The sequence below is a fragment of the Macrobrachium nipponense genome, chromosome 12 (assembly GCF_015104395.2).
Source record: "Macrobrachium nipponense isolate FS-2020 chromosome 12, ASM1510439v2, whole genome shotgun sequence".
NCBI classification, from domain to species: Eukaryota; Metazoa; Arthropoda; class Malacostraca; order Decapoda; family Palaemonidae; genus Macrobrachium; species Macrobrachium nipponense.
Window position 1 is genome coordinate 79,167,340 of NC_087205.1, and position 21,779 is coordinate 79,189,118.

Here is a 21,779-nt window from a genome sequence, read left to right on the forward strand (position 1 = left end):
CCGGACCTTCCCTAAAAAAACCGGGACACCATATCTTAAAAACTGGCCATAGAATCTTCTTGAAAATAATCTCATTATGTTTCCCACGCCCAAATTCCGTCCTATTTCCCCCTTGAACTAACTCAACCTAACCTAACCTAACCAAGGGGCATGGCAAAAAAAAAACAAGGTTGGTGCGATACTAGTATACATCTCGGGAATTTGTACACAAGTGGAACCCCACAGTATAAAAAAAACCATCCAGTCGAATAAGATGACTGAGACAGAAAAAAAAATTAATAATAATAACAATGAGCATATGCAAATGTGGATATCTATATTTATGAGGAAAATGTATACACACACACACACACACACACACACACATATATATATATATATATATATAAATACATATATATGTATATATATATTGCATATTTTTATAACAAACTAGAGTACTTGTATACAAGTGCATATGCATGCAACAGTATCTAGCAGAACGCCAGAGACAAAGAGCGAGTCGTCAGACATAAAAACAAACAAACATGCACATACACACGCGCATATACTATGCATAATTATAATGATTATATATATATATATATATATATTAATATATATATATATTACATATATATTATATACTATATAGCTGTATAATATATATATATATATATATATATATATATATATAGATATATATATATACACACACACAAGCTATACGAACTCACAAAGCCAGGTACTTTAACCTACAACTGCAAAGATTTGTTAAATGAAACTTGTACATTTCGAAATCTTCTGCAGGGACATGGCCTATCCGACAGGATCTCCGTGAGTGCAAAGGGAATTTTACATGCCTGGTTGACTGAAGGATATCTGGCACGGCAAGGATTTCTGAGGAGCTCCTTCACCTCAGTTTCCCAAAGGAATAACCGATACGATCTCACAGAGATTCAGGACAGGAAGGAAATTCGGATTTAGTTTTCAACATATGCATTGCAATTAAAATAAACGTGAGAAATTTCTCAGAAATGAAGAAATACCAATAAAATGTTTAAACAGCAGTTGACAAACACTTGGTAACTCTGAAATAAAGAAAATAATAGTTATGAAAAAGTTAGTAAGGACTTTTACCACCCAACGCTCAATAAAATCTTGACTTATAAAAGCGTCCAAGTGAAATGCAATATTTATTAATATGTCAGAAAACATTCGTTATAAAAAGAGAGAAACGGAAAGGGAAAAGTAGGTACCAAAAACCTTCTCAATTAACTTGATTGAATCAACACAAAGACCCAAAAAAAGGGCGTACTTCTTTTATTGTAATTATTGCCTTAATTTTATCTCTAAATCTTTTCCTCTTTTCCACTTTGTTTTGATAACTTTTACCATTTAGTTAATCAAGAATAATAGAACTAATCCTTCAAAGGGTCAAAATAAGAGTTGACGAAACCCTCTCCACGGATACTTTTTCCATCCAACTGGCAGAAAAAGGTTAGAGAACGTTCTAATTCTTCAGACAAATGTTAACAGATTTTGAAATTAATTTTTTTCATTTAAACTGGAGCTTAGTAGAACAAAATAGCAAATTACAATTTACACACGTCAATTCTTTACTACAATGATTTGGTTTTGATTGCAACTAACTGAATCTGTCAGTTCATAGTGTGCACACAAAACCACAAATATCAAACCACGTCCCGTTAAAGAAGGACATCGAAAGTCCTCTGGAAGATAACCAAAACTGAGGCAATATCGAACAATGTGCTTAGCGCTCATAAAATTGACCTGTACCAAACCAGGATCGAACCCATGCAGTCACATGAAAATATAATTAAGTGATAAGACAAGGATCGCACTGGAATCAATGCCAAAGACAAATACAAAATAGAAAATGAAATGATGCAAAAATAGTATTTGAACCCAGATCAAGTTACAAATCGACCCTGTGCTAAACAAGGAACTGAAACTGTTCCTCACTAATAACCAAACGTTTGCGCAAAACCAGAGATTGAGCCAAAATAATACCAAAAATGCAATATATCAAAACCTATGGGCGACAAAATAAGAACTGAACACTTAGAGTTCCATGACTATAAATTGCTAGCTTATACTAAACCAAGAGCCGAAACCAAGTCAAGCCAAGATATATCATTGGCCAAACCATGTTAGTTAATGGCACCATGAATAGCATTAACTAACCCATATAAATTGGATCATCTAACTGGCCTAAAGCATTAACTGACTACTCCCTTGGCTTTACGTTAATTGGGTTATGCAATGAACTGCTAAACAACCCCATCCTCTGATTACTGGCCTTCTGTACAACAGAGTCGGGATGAGCAGAATGAATAGTCTCGTTCGTTAAAGGAGAGAAACATGATTTTCTTATTTCATAGTTTATTTAAGGTAAGGATTTTACAATCTAATTTCCTCAAGGACCTGATACCCACACTCACATGTATATGTATGTATGTATGTAGTATGTATGTATAATATATATATATATTATATATATATATATATAGTATATATATATATATATATATATAGATAAATATATATATATATATATATATATATATATATATATATATATATATATATATATATATATATATATATATATATATAATATATATATATATATATATATATATATTTATATCTATATAGATATATATATCTATATATATATATATATATCTATATTATATATATAATAATCTATAATTAATTATATATCTTATCTATCTCCCCATATATTTCATATATTATATATATATATATATATATATGTATATATAATACACACACACACACATGTGAGTGTGGGTATCAGGTCCTTATGGAAATTAGATTATGAAATCCTTACCTTAAATAAACTATGATCTAAGTAAGTTATCTTTCTCTCCTTTAGCGAACGAGACTATTCATTCACCTCATTCCACACACACACACACACACACCACACACACACACACACACACACACATATATATATATATATATATATATATATATATATATATATATATATATAAATTAAACTGTATGGCTTTTCACACTTGAAGAGTTGGTCTTACAGGTACTAATCTCCAATCTAAATACAACCCACAGCACTCGACAAATTATCATAAACTAATTTACTCCTTGCGTCATTAGAGGAATGTTCTTCATATCAATATTATCATTACAAGTCACCGCAATATTAAATAATAACGTTGTGCTGATCATTCGAGTCCCTTGATCAGTCAACACAAGCTAATGTTTTGATAATGGATCTTTCATTGGACCGCCACCAATTTCAAGAATCCAAGTCTCTCTCCTCTACTTGGAGAAAAGGTAAACAGGACTTCATGGGGGGAGAAATACGGACAGGAGCACTGCTGCTGCAATTTCGTAGGTAGGGCGCCAATTAACTCATCATTAGCGACACACACGATCAAAATAATGACCCCCTCCTGTTAGAAGCAGACCCCTCATCATCATCATCATTATTATTTCCAGCGCCTCTGTAATCACCGCCATAATCATAACTTGTCCTCGCATCCACTCGCCATCTATGGCGCTTAAATGAGCTCAGGGTTTCCCTTTCACATGTACCAACCAACATTAAAAACGGTGACATTAATCATCGAGAGTCTGGGTTTGCGTATAAGACACGGCTATATCGACGGCAATAACACAAGCATTGATTGAGTCATCTGACCAATGAAACTAAATTACAGTGAGATACATAAGATATATAAACATTCCAAGTTTCTGGAGTTTCAACCCCATATTATCATAAAGTAATTTATTGCTAAAGTAATCAATGTTCCAAAAGATACGACCAACTCTCTCTAAAAATATTCACACAATGTTCCAAAAGATACGACCAACTCTCTCTAAAAATATTCACACTGATGAGATATTGAAAAAGACGCCATTTCGGTTTTTGCAAAGGCAAATAACTCTGACAGTTTTCTCCAGATAAGACATGATTATGAAATACGAACGTCCGCCCCCTAGTCTTCTTCCCCACCGTTATCCCTATACTAAGGGGTCGGTTGCCTGATGCGCCTTTCCTTACAACAGCAGGCTTGGTTTATTATTTGGCAAAGGGGTTTTTACGACCGCATGCCCTTGCTGTCTTTAACCACAGTTATTGGCGGTGGGCCTCGCCTTTGACTAAAAAGTCCACCTGGAAGGCAGCAGTTTCCACAGTTATTGGCGGTGTCCGCCCCCCGTGGAAGTTATTTTAACCAAAGTTTAACCAAAGACACTACGTTACTAAACCTGGAATCATCAGCAAGGGCTACATTACTGTATTGAAGTTAATTACAAGATTTTATTTATCATAGTTCAAAATTTAAGACAAAGATTAAAGTTTAATATAGAATCTACAGTACTTGGGCACTTTTGACGTTGGTGTACAGAGAAGTACAGACAGAAGGGACGGACGATCTCCCGATCATGACTGATTGTCTGCTTTTTTGATAAGTTTGACTGAAACCTTTAATCGTTTGAGCGTAGTTCCGGAAACAAGGCAAGCGTGGAGGACACGCTGACGGACAGACAGAGACACTGTCAAAAGGAGGAAAAACTATAACCGCTCGAATTTGTGAATAGGGTCCTAATAACTATCATCTTAAGTAAACTGTAATTCGACCAACACTCAACACTAAATTTTGGATGAAAACCCAGGCTTTAAAGAATAAATCCCGTAGTTTACGCATATCTAGACACCTAGTAATGATGACATCGCCATTGGGAATCTAAGCAACTCTACGCAAAATTCCCAACAACCAATAATTGCTAAAGGAAAGAATGTCTCCGTGATGCATTGCAGCGATCCCTCAGATTTAACACACCTTGTGATCAAAGACCTCTTATAAACGAAGTTACGCCACATTCTAGAACCCCGTCAGATCAGACTTGTGACTTTTAGTGTACACTAAAGTCAGGAGCACGAAATATCTGATTCATGACGAAGGCAACTTGTGAATAAGAAAAAATGAATGCACGCTGCGTTTGGCAACCTGTTTCGGTGGGATTAGAGTTCGTGATTTAAAGAACTTCAGGCTGTCAAAGCAAGGACTACAAGGATACTTTCGTCCGTTCTTTCGCCCGTTCAGCGCTCAAGACAGTGAAGAGATGCAGTCGGAGTGGTTGGACAGTAAGTTGAAGAAATCCAGAAAATTGATGAGATTAGGAATAATGTTCGAGAGGTGAACTGGGAGAAGTTGCATTAAGATGCAACAGCCAGAGAGTTTGGACAACAAGATTGAAGAAAGGAAGCTTACAGTGCACCACGTGCGGTATCGGGAGTAGGCTCAATCAGCTGATTCTGAGAACGCATACAATGCCCTATCGTACGTAAATGCAAATAGATTTTTTTTATACATATGATGACTATATAGCAAGATACTACAATATAAATGGACTCAATGAGCAAGATATCTGTTTCATTACCATTATCTGTCTTTTAAATACAACTGTAATAGCATATTAGACTAATGCAAATGGATACTGTGGAAATCCATCCTAAAAGAAACAAGCGTTCACATACGACTTAATGAAAGACCACTGCCACCACTAGATTTTAAAAAATGCCATTATAATCAATACACATTTACAAAACACCATTACTATCAACAAATCTGTACAAAATAACATTAATATTAATAAGTATCTACAACACACCATTTCTATTGACAGATATCTGCAAAATACCATTAGTATCAACAGAGATCTACAAAATACCATTATCAGTAAATATCTGCAAAGATACAAAGATGGTGTTGCAAAGATCTGCAAGGAAACGCACAAGCTAATGTAGAAAGATTATAAATAAAGCCTTATTTTTGCCGCAGAAATGACAACTATAATAAATAAGCGAAACTAATTAAAAGCGTCAATCTCGCGGTATAAGAACGGAGCGGCCAAATCGGCTTAAACAATTCACCTGCCATTTCGACCGAGGCAAAACATCTCCATCACGGCGAACAGCGTCTCTACATCAGTTTTTATTGCTATTATCGCACTCCCAACAACATCTAAGTCTTTCCTCGTCTCGAGATAACCAATAAAAGTCGCCGTATTAATAACTTTTCTTTTGTAATCCCGAAATCGAATCCGGAAAATGACGTTAGCCACGAATTCGAACGTTTGATCTTTCAATTTCATCCTTTTATCTTTGATCTTTATTTCCCTTTCTCTCTTTTTCAACCTTTTCATCTCTGGTTACCTCTCTTTTAATCTCTTCATCTTTTATTTCCTTCTCTTCACTTAATACGAAGACTTCAAAGAACGCGGAACGAAACCGAATGATGGTCTTATAAAGAGACTGCTGCTGCAAGCGAGATATGTATTCTATGATGTGCGATCGCAAAAACACTTGACCACTGATTTCGCTGAGATAGAGTTTTCTCTCACTTGATTTCTCAATTCCTTTATATATATATATATATATATATATAATATATATATATATATATATATAGGTATATATATATATATATATGTGTGTGTGTGTGTGTGTGTGTGTGTGTGTGTGTGTGTGCGAAGGTGCAATGGGAAGACAACACTTGCCTAGGCTTCCTTTGGAGAAGCACTGCTCTAAACCCAACGGACTCAGGTCGTTCATTTTATGACAGACATTTTCGTGCTCCAGATTTTCTAATGAACAATACATACATTTAGTTTTATATATAAAAAATTATATATCCATTAATTACATCCAGTCGTTCAACCGCACTTAATCCAGTGGTTCATTTAGTGGATCCAAATAAGTAGCAACAGCTGGGTCGCAAAGGTAAAATATTTATAAGTTGATGAATCTTCCAGATAAATAAATATATAAAGCCTTCCTTTTGACTCGATCTTACAGTAACATAGAAATGATTACAACTCCTGCTTAACGCTGCTTGAATAAGAAATTTGTACGACAGACCTCTGATGACCGTTGTCGTGAGGTTCATGTGAGAAAATATGAGCAGTTAATAAGACATTTTCTCATACGAAAAACGATAAATTATGGTTTTCTTGAAAGAAAATCAGACAATAAAAAGTCCTGTATCCACATCAAGCCTCAGATACACCTCAAATTCTAGAAATTTATTCAAAGCTGTTTACAAGAGATAGAGAAAACAAAAACACGACTTTCCTTACAGTTACCAAAGGGCATTATGAATCGAAGGGGATGGAATAATGAAGACAGTGAAAGGCTCCTATACAGGGATCCGCACCTATAACCTATATGAACTCCATTCCGCGTTATGCAAATGAAAGAAGGCTCAGAGGGTGGCGAACATTTGCTCTGATGCTTTTCCTAATTATAATTATTCAAAGACTGGGTAATTAAAGTAATTACAACTCTGTCCCAAGGGTACAGAGACATTAGGAAATGAAACGCATACACAATTACTTCCAGTGTACCGTTGAGTGAAAAGCAAATTGGAAAAGTTGCTGATTGCACAATTTTCTTTTTTTTAATTCTTAGGCTTGAGATCCACTTCCTTTTTACATAGAAGGAAGAGCATGTAAAAAAGGAAAACAGAAGCAAGCCAAGAATCCCTAAGTGGCACACCAAACAAGGAAAAATCCGTATAGTAGACAGTTATTGTCAGACGATACGACAAAGTCCAACAGGCGAGAAAATAAAAATAAAAAATTCTTTACCAAAATATTTATCAACCCATTTTAACTTCAAATTCCAAGTTCCATACGAAGACATCGAGTTCGCCTTTGTCGCCCCACAACGGCATCTTCATTCCCAACTCCCAGTTGAGAAAAAAGGAAAAAGTAGAGAAGCCCTTCAAGGCAGGAGCATCATATTCGGTGGTTAAAAGTTTCCTCCGTCAGAAGAAGCATCGCGAACACTAAAGTTATCTCTTCAAAAACTGAGGTCATTAATCCTCCTGGGAGACAGAACTACAACTGCTTATCTCGGAGCTTCTTAAGCCTCTTTTTGGATAGATGGAAAATTCTCTCTCTCTCTCTCTCTCTCTCTCTCTCTCTCTCTCTCTCTCTCTCCAAAGACCTTACCGTTAAACTTGGTTTGGAATATATTGGTTAAGAATTTGTCGTTCTCTCTCTCTCTCTCTCTCTCTCTCTCTCTCTCTCTCTCTCTCTCTCTCTCTCTCTCTAACTTTTCATAAAACTCACTGTTAAGAAAGTAATGGCAATCTGATAAACATTTTTTTACACCAGAGAATTTGCCCGACCTCTCTCTCTCTCTCTCTCTCTCTCTCTCTCTCGTTTGAAGACTTAGGAAAGGATGTGACTCGAAGCCTCGACCCAAATACCACAACCCCATCTCCGGCGCCCCATACCCCATAACCGCCTCTGCAGCGCTTACGCTGCAAAACTTTTGAATAAGGAAGCCAAAAAAAAATTCAAGAACTTACGGAACTCAGACAAAAGGCAAGGGAAAAGAAGTTCTGAAGTAATAAAGTAAAAAGTACAACATGAAATCTCTAAAGTTTCTGTAGGGAAAATCTTTTTCCTTGGAATTTTAATGTTGGAAATATCAGTCTTTTTATCTTCCCGCTCATTAAACGTCTGAGGTCCTTGTCATTATCATTCGCCTGGGAGGATTAAAAATCACACCAGAATAATGAAATAGCAATAAGCGTGGAACAATATTAAAAACAGTTATTACATAAGTACTAAAGCTAACGCAGGTGCATTAGGGTCGATACTTATTGAACGACCTCAACAGGAAACACCTGCGCATATGCTTCACACCTGCTCAATTAAATTCAACGGTTGTAACTCCGAAAATATTTTGCAAATATTCTTCCCAAACAAATTCATACATGCGGATGAATAAATCACAAAAGCTCTATTTACCTCGAAGTTGTAGTTCAAAACCGAAAAAAGCAAAATTTAATGAAGAATATAACGCAACAAATCACTGCAACGGTCGTAGGATAAGCTTTTGAATTACGCTCGAAAACTTAATATATATATATATATATATATATATATATAGATATATATATTATAATATATATATGCACATACATACATACATAAATATTCGGTATGTACCTGGTAGTGACACAATATTTATTTGCGTTCGGTTCCTGGATTCGCTCAAACAGAAACCAAAACATTTATTACCTTTTATGTCCTTTAAACGCTGAATGAAGAATGAAGGTTCAAGTATATGTATGCCATGTATGTATGTATGTATGTATGTATGTATTGTATATATATATATATATTATATATATATATATATATATATATATATATATATATAGTAATTCCGTATGTGTATGTGTATTTTTGACGCAAAACAGCACAAACCCAAAATAAATTGTAAACAAAAATAAACGTACCTACAAGAGCAAGTAAGCGGAATCTCTTGCGTAAACATTGGTTAACTTTCTCAGAAATTTAACTCTTCAGAAACCAGATATCGATTTCCCCACCGTCAGTGACAGTGAGGAATAACATATTTTCATTTTGGGATTCTTACCGTAAGCAAGATATTGGAATTTACTGCGACGGCAGCTACACAAAATTAGGAATAGGATGTAGGTTCTTTTTATTTTCAGAATCAAATATTTGACAGAGCAATACAGCTTTCCGCACCTTACCCAAATACGAAAGAAACATGAAAATATAAAAACACTTGGTAATTTGCGTCGACCTTAACGCATTTGTACATGCAATCAAACAATGCAAAGCAGCTGTGATGCGGTGAATAACTGATATAATATGATTGGGAAGTAGAAAACCACTTATAAAAACTCTCAAAATAATACTAAGTCTTCAAAATTAAGGTTTTTTTTCTAAATTCACTTTCAAATGCTCCTTGCGCATAATAATAACCATCTCCGAGCGTAAAAAGCGCAGCACTCTTTTAATACCTCCCAGTAAGAAGTAAAGCCCTGAATTACCAACACACACAACACACACTATATATATATATATATTATATATATATATATATATATAGTATATATATATATTATATATATATATATATATAGAGATAGAGAAGAGAGAGAGAGAGAGATGAGAGAGAGAGAGAGAGAGAGAGAGAGAGAGAGTGTTTCAAGGAGTTACAAGGATTAGGATGTCTCAAAGACTTGTTAGTCCATCCGAGGAGACATCGTGTGCTCACTTATCTGTAGGAGCAGGTTTTACTGTGCATTCACAGTGTCCTAATGATTTTGTTTAGCTTTCTTTTAAACTCTTCCACACTGTTGCTGTTTACAACTTCTGGTGGCAGTTTATTCCACGTGTCACATATCTTGTATTTAAAGAAGTTCCCACAATGGGATGTGTTGTATCTCTTCAGTTCTAGTTTCCATCCGTTACTTCTTGTCTGGTTTTCGTTTTAATATAAATAGTTTACTGTCTACTTTTGTTATGCCTTTCAGTATTTTAAATGTTTCTATTCGTTGTCCTCGCAATCGTCGTGTTTCTAAGCCATACATGTTCAGGCTCTGAGAGAGAGAGAGAGAGAGAGAGAGAGAGAGAGAGAGAGAGAGAGAGCTTTGTGGCATCTATCAAAGAGTTAAAACCAGACGGTTATGTGCGATTGACTGTATGTTAAGCGATTCCCGAATTTTCAAGGTCGATAGCTGACTGTTCGTTATTTTTATTACAACAGTTCTCTTGGGCGAACGAGTAATTGAAAACGACTTTATGAGAAATGAAACATGATTCTAAAAAAAAAAATAGCTTTACTATAACTTTGTAACTTTAATTTCCTTTCCCATCCCTCACTTGTCTAAATTCAAATTCATTTCCTCTAATGTATTGCCTCTGTATGAAAAACATGTTGTGCATTAAAAAATCTATTTATAATGAAGTTAAGCACAATCTTACTTCCAATATTTTCGCAAAGACTCTGATAAATTAGTGCATGGAAGCAGCTTCACTTATCTATCAGTTTTTGCAAATAATTAACCGAACCAACTTCTGTACGCATTACCTTTTCCTTTTTCTTCCAATTCTTTCTAGTTCATATATTTTTGCATAGATACAAAAGAATTAAACGCCTTTTGAAGATAATAAAGAAAAATTCAGGGACGGCCGACACTGTTAGCCAAAAAAAAAAAAAAAAAAAAAAAAAAAAAGGGAGGGGTGGGGGGGGTGGTAGCGAGGGGAGGGGGGTAAGCAGCGCCCTAAACGTTCAATATGGACCTCTACTAAGGTCCTATCCTAGCGTTCCAAACACTTGGAAGAAGAAGAAGAAGAAGAAGAAGAAAGCCCAAATACAGTAGAACAAAAGATGTAATTACGCAGAGTTTAACGTAACACGAACCTTATGAACGTCGTGTCATTATACAAGAAATTAGTAGGGAAGAAAACAAAGTAAAAATTTTAATTTATGAAATAATTATACTCATGCTCAGAGACTGTATACAGCATAATCCGCAGTTTAATTATACCCTAAGCACAGAAAAAGGTGAAGCTTTTAGATATATTTAAAAAAAAAAAAAAGAGGATAAAAGTTTCTGATCGCTGTTGTACACATCATGCAAGAAAGGCAATGTTAACTGACTTCAATAGCTCGGTTAATTATTTTCCCTGTTTTGTAATTATATCCCGAAGGAATAATTTGAGGTTCTTAAATATTATTCTGGTCAAGGCAATCCACTCTTCTTATTTTCTCCTAAAAAAAATATTTTTATTTACTCTCGCTTAATGTCACACTTCAGCATAATTTCCATTTTTTTTTATTTTACTGCCTTTTTTCAAAGAGTGTGTTGGATAGGTTAATTAGAGAGTAAATGTTGCTTGGCACATACGTTACCACAGTAATGCCTGCCTAGTTTTTTCGTCTTTTCCTTGTTCTCGGATTTCTTACCATTAAACTTCAACTCCATTTTTGCACTTCTTCCATCCATAACATTTTAAATAGGTGACCTGGAAAAGTTCCCAATAACACAGCTCCATTACTACATGAACACTGAACACCCACTCACAAAATCCGCTGACTTTGCCCTCGACTTTTGCTTGTTTCCGTGTCATTAATTCATTTTGATCATTATATAGCTTTGTTTAAAATTTGGATGGTCCCAAATTATTATTATTATTGTTATTATTTTTCATTACAGTAATTTTTTTTTTTTTTTTTTTTTTTTTTTTTTTTTTTTTTTTTTTAAGGGAAGGGCAAAAATTCACGAGATCCAAAAGTCGGGCAATATTTATCAAGTAGCGTAAATTTTGGTGCCTCTCTACCGGAATCCCTAGGAAGAGTGAGCGACAAAGTTCTTTATTCTTCTACGAGAAGATCTTGTGCCTCCAACATCCCACATTGTTTGAGGTTGGAAATTTGAGCGAAAGGGGCTTTAACGTACCCTCTGAGTAACATAAATATTCGGTATGTACCTGGTAGTGACTTATTTGTTGCATACTCAGTCACATGCACTGCAGTACGCTTTGAATCTACTAAGATTTGTTTTACCAAGTTTTATTCATAACTTAAAGACCTAAAGACCTGGTCAAATCGCCGCCATTATAAAAAAAAAAGTTAGGTCGACCCAAATGTTAAAATAAGCTTTATAATAACCAACATGAATGAACCACATGAAAACAAGCAAAAGTCGAGGACAAAGTCAGTGGAAATTGAGAAAGGAAAATAAAGGTATAAAAATAGTTGTATGAAAAATAAAAGCGAGATAATAACAAAACTCAGAAGGAAACTCAATTAGTGCGAAAATACATTTTCCTCCATAACAAACAAAGCGAACACGAACATTTTCCAGCCTGCAGAAATACGCTGAGAGCTAATAGGACACGGAAATAAAAAAAAGAAAAAATTAAGAAAAAAAGGCTAACTAATTAAACAGAAGAGTAAGAACACAGAGGAAAAATCTCCCGCGAAAGCGAGTTGCAGAAATAGAAAAGGAACGCATACAAAGAGAAGGGAAAAACAACGCGAGGCAAGACGAATATGAATAAACGAATAAACAAAGGGACAGGGGAAACAATGAAAGAATGAATAGATATATGTATATATCAAACGCGAGACGAGGAAAGAATGCGAATCAGAGGAGAAGAAGTAGACGGAGAGAAAACCCCCAATCGACGAATGGCGAAATGCATAACCTTATTCTGGAAATGACTTGGCAAGCGCGCAAAAAATCCCCGGATGTAAAACAAGACGGGAGGAGGGCCACCGAGGAAAATAAAGGAGAGGGGAAATGACAGGACGAAACAAAATCCTCCAGCAAAAATTTATGCTGCTGGCAATGGACACGCCGAAAATACGAGGGGCATATGGAATGGACGGTGCGGGGTAGAGGAAAGGTGAGGAGGAGGAGGAGGAGGAGGAGGAGGAGGAGGAGGAGGAATGCAATAAGACTGAATAAAAATACGGAATGGAGAGATATAGAAAAACAATTACGCCGAAACAAAAGGAGATGCAGGGAGAAAATAAATAAATAAAAAACATGGAAGTGATAATAAAAAAAGAGAGAGAGAGAAAACAATCTATCAAAAGAGTGAGTGGGTGAGACCCAACTCTTTCCTCTTCAACTATATTTTTATTTTTTCTCTTTAGCCCTTATTCCTCTTACTTATACACTTGTGTTCCCGTCTTAATCGGCCCACTTAACTTCCTCTAATCGTTCTTATCTGATAATAATCATCAAAGATTGAAATTACAAGAACATGACAATTTCGAACCTTGAGGTATGGGGGATAAATCTCGTGAATGAAGGCATTAAAATCACAAAATACCAATACAGGGAAAAATCGAATAATCACTAAAATAACGAATATGTAAAAGGCGCTGTAAGAGAAAGAAGACCAACAATTCGGATTAGAAATATCCAAGAGACAACGCTAAAAAACTAAAATAGAGCGCAAGCTATGCTTATAATATTTAAGTATGAAAATACAACTACAATATATTCACATTCATCTGAATTTATCCGAATAATCAAAATACGTTATATAAAAATTTAAGAAATGCCTGTGAAATCAACGAGCAAGTATGAACAGTCGTTTAAGTAATGTAAGTACTAGCAACTACGAACAGTCGTTTAAGGAATATAAGTAACTGACACACTTCCCAAGTAACGGTTCTTCTTACAACGCTGAGACAATTACCAGAATTGTGAGACGCAAATGTGAATATCGGAACCAATGAGAGAGAGAGAGCGCGCTAAACAACTTTTCTGAATACACTAACAAAAAACAATGTAATAACAGAGAGAGAGAGAGAGAGAGAGAGAGAGAGACCTTACCTTACCTTACAGACCTTACATCTTGTTCGGGTTGCCCCAGGTCCCTCAGTGTGAGGCACCTCTAATGTCTACCAGAGAGTTGCTAGTACATCTTCCGGTATATTTTGCATCTTCCAATCTTGGATGGTCTGGGATGCAGCTTAGATATTTGTCGAGCTTATTCTTAAACACATCTACGCTCACTCCTGATATATTCCTCAGATGAGCTGGCAACGCATTGAATAGACGCTGCATTGTCGATGCTGGTGCGTAGTGGATTAATGTCCTGTGTGCTTTCCTTAGTTTTCCCGGTATAGTTTTGGGCCCTATTAATCTACCTCTGCTTGCTCTTTCTGATATTTTTAGCTCCATGATGTTTTCGGCAATTCCTTCTATCTGTTTCCATGCCTGAATTATCATGTAGCGTTCTCTTCTCCTTTCTAGACTATATAATTTTAAGGATTGTAGTCTTTCCCAGTAGTCAAGATCCTTAACTTCTTCTATTCTAGCTGTAAAGGACCTTTGTACACTCTCTATTTGTGCAATATCCTTTTGATAGTGTGGGTATCATATCATATTGCAATATTCAAGTGGACTACGAACATACGTTTTATAAAGCATAATCATGTGTTCAGCTTTTCTTGTTTTGAAGTGCCGTGACATTCCCATTTTTGCTTTACATTTTGCCAATAGAATTGCTATTTGATCATTGCATAACATGTTCCTACTCAACATCACACCAAGGCCTTTAACTGCTTCCTTATTTGTGATTGTCTCATTATTAGGTCCCCTATATGCATATAGCTTTCCTTCTCTGTCTCCATAATTTACCTCTGCCCAATCATATACTTGTTAAGGTCTCTTTGTAGCGCGTTCCTATCTTCATCACAAGTAATTTCTGTACTTATTCTTGTGTCATCGGCGAAACTACTCACCACCGAGTCCTTAACATTACTGTCTATGTATGCAATCATAATAACAAACAATAATGCAGCTAACACCGTACCTTGTGGCACAACGGATATTACCTTAGCTTCATCCTATTTCTCATCATTTGCAATAACAATCTGTTTTCTGTTGTGTAAAAATTCTTTTAATCATCTTCCTACTTTGTCCACTATATTATGTTTTCTAATTTCTTCGCTAATATATTATGATCTACCTTGTCAACAACTTTTGCAAAGTCTAGATAAACCTCATCTGTTTCATTTCCGTTTTCCATATTTTTGTATATGTTCTCACGGTGGACTAACATTTGGGTTTGTGTACTTTTTCCGGGTAAAAAACCATGTTGTCCTATATTAAACAAATTATTTTTTATTAAATGTTTCATAATATTTTTCTTCATTACCCTTTCATACACTTTCATAATATGTGATGTTAGACTCACAGGCCTATAATTACTTGCCTCTAGTCTTGATCCACTTTTGAAAGTAGGGATATATGCTAATTTGTGCTCATCATAAATCTTGCCTGTATCTACACTTTGTCTTAATAATATTGCAATTGACTTTGCGATAGAGTGAGCTACTTTCTTTAACAAAATAGCAGAGACACCATCAGGCCCAGCTGCAGCTCCATTTTTAATTTCATTAATAGCCTGCACAATATCAGCTTCATTAACATCTATATCTGCTAAATATTCACTATTTTCATCCCGTTTTTCATTTTCTTTTGATTGTATAATCTTTTGTTCAGCATTTTCTATTTTACTTTTTAGTTCCATCACTTTCCATGCATTTTTTCTTTTGCAAGACCTTTTTTCCACTTTCTGATTTTCTGGAACAAGATCCTTCTGTCTCTTGGTATGCATGACTGATGTTTACTTTTCTTTTTCGGTATATATTTATCCACTATTTTCTCTAATATTTTATATAATATCTCCGTATTTACCTTTATATCACCACTTACGAAAATGTTATCCCAATCTTTGTTTAATTCTTCAATTATTTCTGACCATTTTATATTTTTACAGCAGAAATTGTATTTTCCATATCCTTCCCACTTTTTCATTTCTTGTTTATATCTGTTTTCACTTGCTTTGGACTGGACTGTTAATTCTATGACATTATGATCAGAAATACTCGCATTATAATTTATTATTTCTTTAACATAATTCACCTCGTTCACAAATACTAGGTCCAAAGTATTTTCCTTTCTTGTTGGCAGGTAATTTATTTGTTGAATGTTGTATTCTAGTAGCATATTTAATAGCTTTTCGAATTGCCTCTTATCTTCTGCACTACTATTACTCTCTTTCTTATCTTCTGCACTACTATTACTCTCTTTTTTAATATGAATAAATACAACCACAATCTCCTATTCGTTCTTTCTGTCTACGAAAGGAAAGTTAAAGTCTCCGGAAAGGAGAATAGTTCAGTCCTTGTGATTTCTACATATATCATCCAATTTTTCTATTATTGTGTCAAACTTTTCTGAATACACTAACAAAAAAACAAATGTAATGAGAGAGAGAGAGAGAGAGAGAGAGAGAGAGAGAGAGAGAGAGAGAGCTAAACAACTTTTCTGAATATACTAACGAAAACCAAACGCAATAAGAGAGAGAGAGAGAGACGTCCATCCACTGACGAAGTAGTTCTCAAGACCAAGAAATATAATAAACATTTATAGGAGGAAGTAAATAGTGCTGTGACCGTTGTCGCACGATTATATTACTGTATCATGGCTGTGACAAACCCCCCCCCCTCTCTCTCTCTCTCTCTCTCTCTCTCTCTCTCTCTCTCTCTCTCTCTCTCTCTCTCTCTCTCTATTGTTTGTGCTCAAATGTCTAGTCTGGAACCGCCGTCTATTGTTTATTGCCCTAGGCTGTTCTTCCGTGGAATATTATTCTTTTGTTTACGATTATCATCACTGATACGCAGATGGCGTATTTTCTTTCTTTTTTTTTTCTTTTGTGTCCAGCAGTCTGTATTATTATCAGTGTAGTTTCAGACAGTACGATACTTTTATAACTTAAACAGCATCTAAATAATAATAATAATAATAATAATAATAATAATAATAATAATAATAATAATAATAATATAATAATATAATTACCACGGTATTACGGTATTATTAGCGTTTTCAATATTAACTTTTTCTAGTTAGCGTCAAAGTGTCCCCCCCTCAAGCAGAAAAGACGCTAAATAGAAAAACCTACAGAACTTTAGGCAAGGTGACTTTTCTCTCTCCTGGCGTAATATACTAATAATAATAATAATAATAATAATAATAATAATAATAATAAAAATTATATTATTATTATTATTATTATTAGTTATTATTATTATTATTATTATTATTATTATTATTAATTTTTTTGCACCACCTTAATCACGGCATTGACGGCCAATCCAGCGTAAAACTGCTTCGCAAACAACTTTCCTCGGTATGACCCCCAGCTCCACATTACCTCGCCCCGAAAAACAAAGGCCAGGAAAGAAAAATGAGTGTCTTTTGTAAGGGGCAAATCGAGCCTTGACCGACTCGTTCATTCATCCTTTGTTTGTGTTGAAGTCGACGGAAAACTCGCGCTGTCTTTTGTAGCGGTGCGCTGGAGCGATCCCCCGGATAGAGAATATGATTAAATTTAACCACTACAAAAGACGCTCCCGACGTCTTTGACTGGAAAGGTCAGGGAGGGCCGAGATGAAGGGGAGATGGAAGTCAGGGATAATGTAGGGAAAACCAAAAGCATTTATCAAAGCAAAAGGAAAATGGAGAGAGAGAGAGAGAGAGAGAGAGAGAGAGAGAGAGAGAGAGAGAGAGAGAGAAATTTATTCGATTACAAAGCAAAGAGCTAAACAAGGAGATTGATTTCATCTGATTATGAGGTTTAGACCATGAAGCCAATCTGTGGAACCTGTCTCGATAAGGCAACTCATTTATCAAAAGTAGAAGAATATGAGGAGAGAGAGAGAGAGAGAGAGAGAGAGAGAGAGACGAGAGAGAGAGAGAGAGAGAGAGAGAGAGAGAGAGAGAGAGAGAGAGATTCATTGAACCTCTTTCCATATATCAACGGAATTTTTATATATATTTTCCTTAAGGCATCAATGTGCTTGAAGGCACATTTTTATGGGAGAATAAACACAACAAAATTGTACAAATACATTTGTTTATATTTCGTTAAAAATCTTGGCCTCATGCATAAATCTCATGAGGTTGTTTATGTGTACTTCGTCATTTATAATTTCTGAAATATTCTTACCATTTTGTTGCCATCCAAATGGTATTTCCTACTTATATGGTCAAATCTAGAACTGTGCTAAAGAATGTGCCCAACAGATAAGGAAATGTCAGAGTAGGCATACTTTGGGACACACGCTCCTTCCAAAATAAAATTGTCAAGATGGGTCAGACTAATTTCACACAAACAGTCTAGGCTGCAGCCCGAACCCATGAGGCCTATTTCCACTTTAGTCTTCTTATGCCTTTTATTATTTGGTAGAGGTAATCAGCACTGTTGCCATCAAACACAATATGTTTTAATGACCCCTCTCTTATCAGTGTCAGACTTTATGATTAAGAAGTCGAATCTGGTGGTATCAGCTAATTCATTCCCTTGTATTCTGGCAGGAGCTGGAGCCCTACAAAACAACAGATTTGCTCCTGGCGAAGACATAAACTTTCTAGGATGCTTCCAAGACACTTCTCGCGTATGCACTTGTTTCAAAGAATTGCCTGTAGTGCAGTTATTTTTGCAGTAAAGATTTTGATCCGTCAATGTGAAATCTCTTTTTGCTTTTATATTAACTAATCATGTTCTATAAATAATCTAGTCTTGAATCTTTCATTAGCATCTTGATAATTATTCGGGGCGAAAAATGCTAGTCAGGTTGCATTGCCTTCAAACTGAGACAGATTTGAGAGGCAGCTCGTTTCCTCGGTCACTTCCAGATATTCCGTTTAATTGAACGAGATCGTACCTTCCCCTCAGCGCTAAGGCTGAATCTCTCGAACGCCAATAAGTTGGAACTCGACCGAGTTGTCCTTTGAGGTTTAACTATTTTCTATGTCCCTCTCAGGTTTTCGCCGCCGGAGCATTTGGGGCTTTTCATTTGAGCTAATGCTTGCGTTTGGTCTCCTAGAGATACAAAGGTCACTCCCCAGTTTAATTAGAGAGGCCTTAAAAGTTGTCAAAGAAGGGCCTCCCCTGGGCATTCCTCTTCAGGACCCTTCTCTGACCCAAACATTACCAGACCGTGTGGAATTTATCAAAGAACCCTTGTGTGTGTGTGTGTGTGTGTGTGTGTTACCGACCAGTGGAGAGCGGAAGGCAGGAGAAGACTCAGGCTCCCTATCCTTAAGGTCGATCACTCTTACTAAAAAAAAAAGGGGAGGAAGAGAAAGACCAGGAAAGGTAATCTCAAAGGGAAGAACGGCTTACGAGGAGTCCCTTTTAGAAATCCCCGTCGACAGGTATTGAATAAGCCAGTTAGACCCAAAGGTTTAACACTGATGGGGGCTTGTTTGGATATGAAAGCTCTATTCGGCCATTGTCTTGACCTAAGAGTGTATGGATTCCTATGGGACTCGCTGCTTCTCGTGTTCATTGTTAAAAAGAGACTTCAAGATATGTGATCTCTTCTGGTATTTAGCGGTTGGTCTCTTAAACCGGACAAATTGTTTGATGTAACCAACGCTCCAGCTTCAAAATATCATTGAAAGGGTGTGTGTGTGTGTGTGTGTGTGTGTGTACACAACGCGTAAACAATTAACATCAACATTACATTCCGAAATGGGGGAAATTTGAATCACGAAGTAAATTGACAAATGAGCTAAGCCTAAATCACTTGCTCTTTGTTATTGCTTTACTTTTCACTCAGAACCTTTTAATTCTCTTAATAGTAAAAGTATGGACTAGATTGGCTGCCTAAGTCAAGCTTGGTCGGTCACTGGACGGGTATGAATGAGCGAGCTTCTTCGAGTGATGAACAACCCACTACTAAAAGCAGACAGGGTACATATGTGTACATCAGGGAACATGAAGGAAAGCAGAACGTTTCATATTAAGAGACGGAATGTTATGAGGGAAAAAGTGAACAGTCATTAAAATGGGCGCTCACGACTTTACGCTGGCATGTGATAAAGGAGCTCTTGGAAGCAACGCCCGAAGTTATACCTGCAGAACTAGAGAGCCCAACCTTACAACAGAGCTGTAAAAAAAATCCCACATGGAAGAAATAGTTGAATTATTAATATGATGGCTTAACTATATAAAGAAGAATGGTCTGTACAGACGTCGTTACAAGAATGGTTACGTCCAATATGAACAGCTCTTTGGGAGCAAACTTTGACGTGATCCTTAAGATATCGACTATTTATTTCTGCCAGGAAAATAGAGAGATCTGTGGGCTTCCTTTCTTTATATCTCAAGCTCATGGCGAGCTCAAAGGAATATTAACTAAAAAGAAAGAAAAAAAAAAGGCCTATATCCTTGGAAGCACCACGACAAAACAAGATTCGCCAGCACATTCAAGGATGCGATCTAGGTCTCCATTAATAGCCTTACAAAAGACAGCGAGAATGAGAACCGGTTACCGAAGAGTGCTGTAAAGGAAAAAGCCATTGACAAAAACGAAAAGGGTTGGCGAAGGGATAAATCCCTTTGGGGAACATCAAAACAGACAGAAAGATCAGATTTTATCAATTTCCTCCCTTAATACATGTAAGACGTACTTACAACTAATTCCTTAAGGGCTGCTCTATGAGCAAGAGCCCGTGCTGGGACAAGGTCAGCTTAATCTTATACAACAACAACTTATTCTATCCGTTATTGGTTTCTTACTTCTTCCTTACTTTCATCTATTTTTTTTTATTCTTTGTGACTAGAAGCATGAGGGAGAGATAAAGAGATCTTAGGATAAACCGTCGAAGGCAAGGGAGGAATGAAATAAAAAATATATATATCAAACGTGATAAACAAAAAGCAGGCCTATCCGATCTCTTCTGTCGCTATTTAGGGCGCTCACTGAATGCGACCATTTTATCGCAGGGGCTGAAGGTTCTTGAGCATCAATAAGAACCTACACATCCAACATATGCCTAATATAAAAAAGCTGTCAGCCATACCACATAATCAGCTGAGCACTATGGGTAGAATGCAAATCATTCATTTAAACTTTTGATAATAGTAAATAAGACTGCAGAGTAGTTTTCTCACTACTGAGTACTATCAGTCCCAAATCTTCCAGCAAGCATCTTCGTGGGCATATATATATATATATATATATATATATATATATATATATATATATATATATGCATGTATATATATGTATGTATGTATGTATATTATATATATGTATATATATATATATATATATATAATATATATATGAATAACTTGATCACGAAGTATATAAAACGTGATGCTATGTATAAATAAAGGTTTTTGCCACGAAGGAAAAAATGAGAAAGCGAGATAGCCGAGTACTTTCCGTCCTGTTCAGACCCTTTACTAAGGCAAACTGATTTTACAGAGGAAAACATAGTCAAAAGAAGGATTAATATCCAAACTGACACTACAAGATTAGCAATAAGGGCGATTTCACTCTACAGAAACAAGGAAACCCCTGAGGGTAGCCACACCTTGGAGGATACACACAG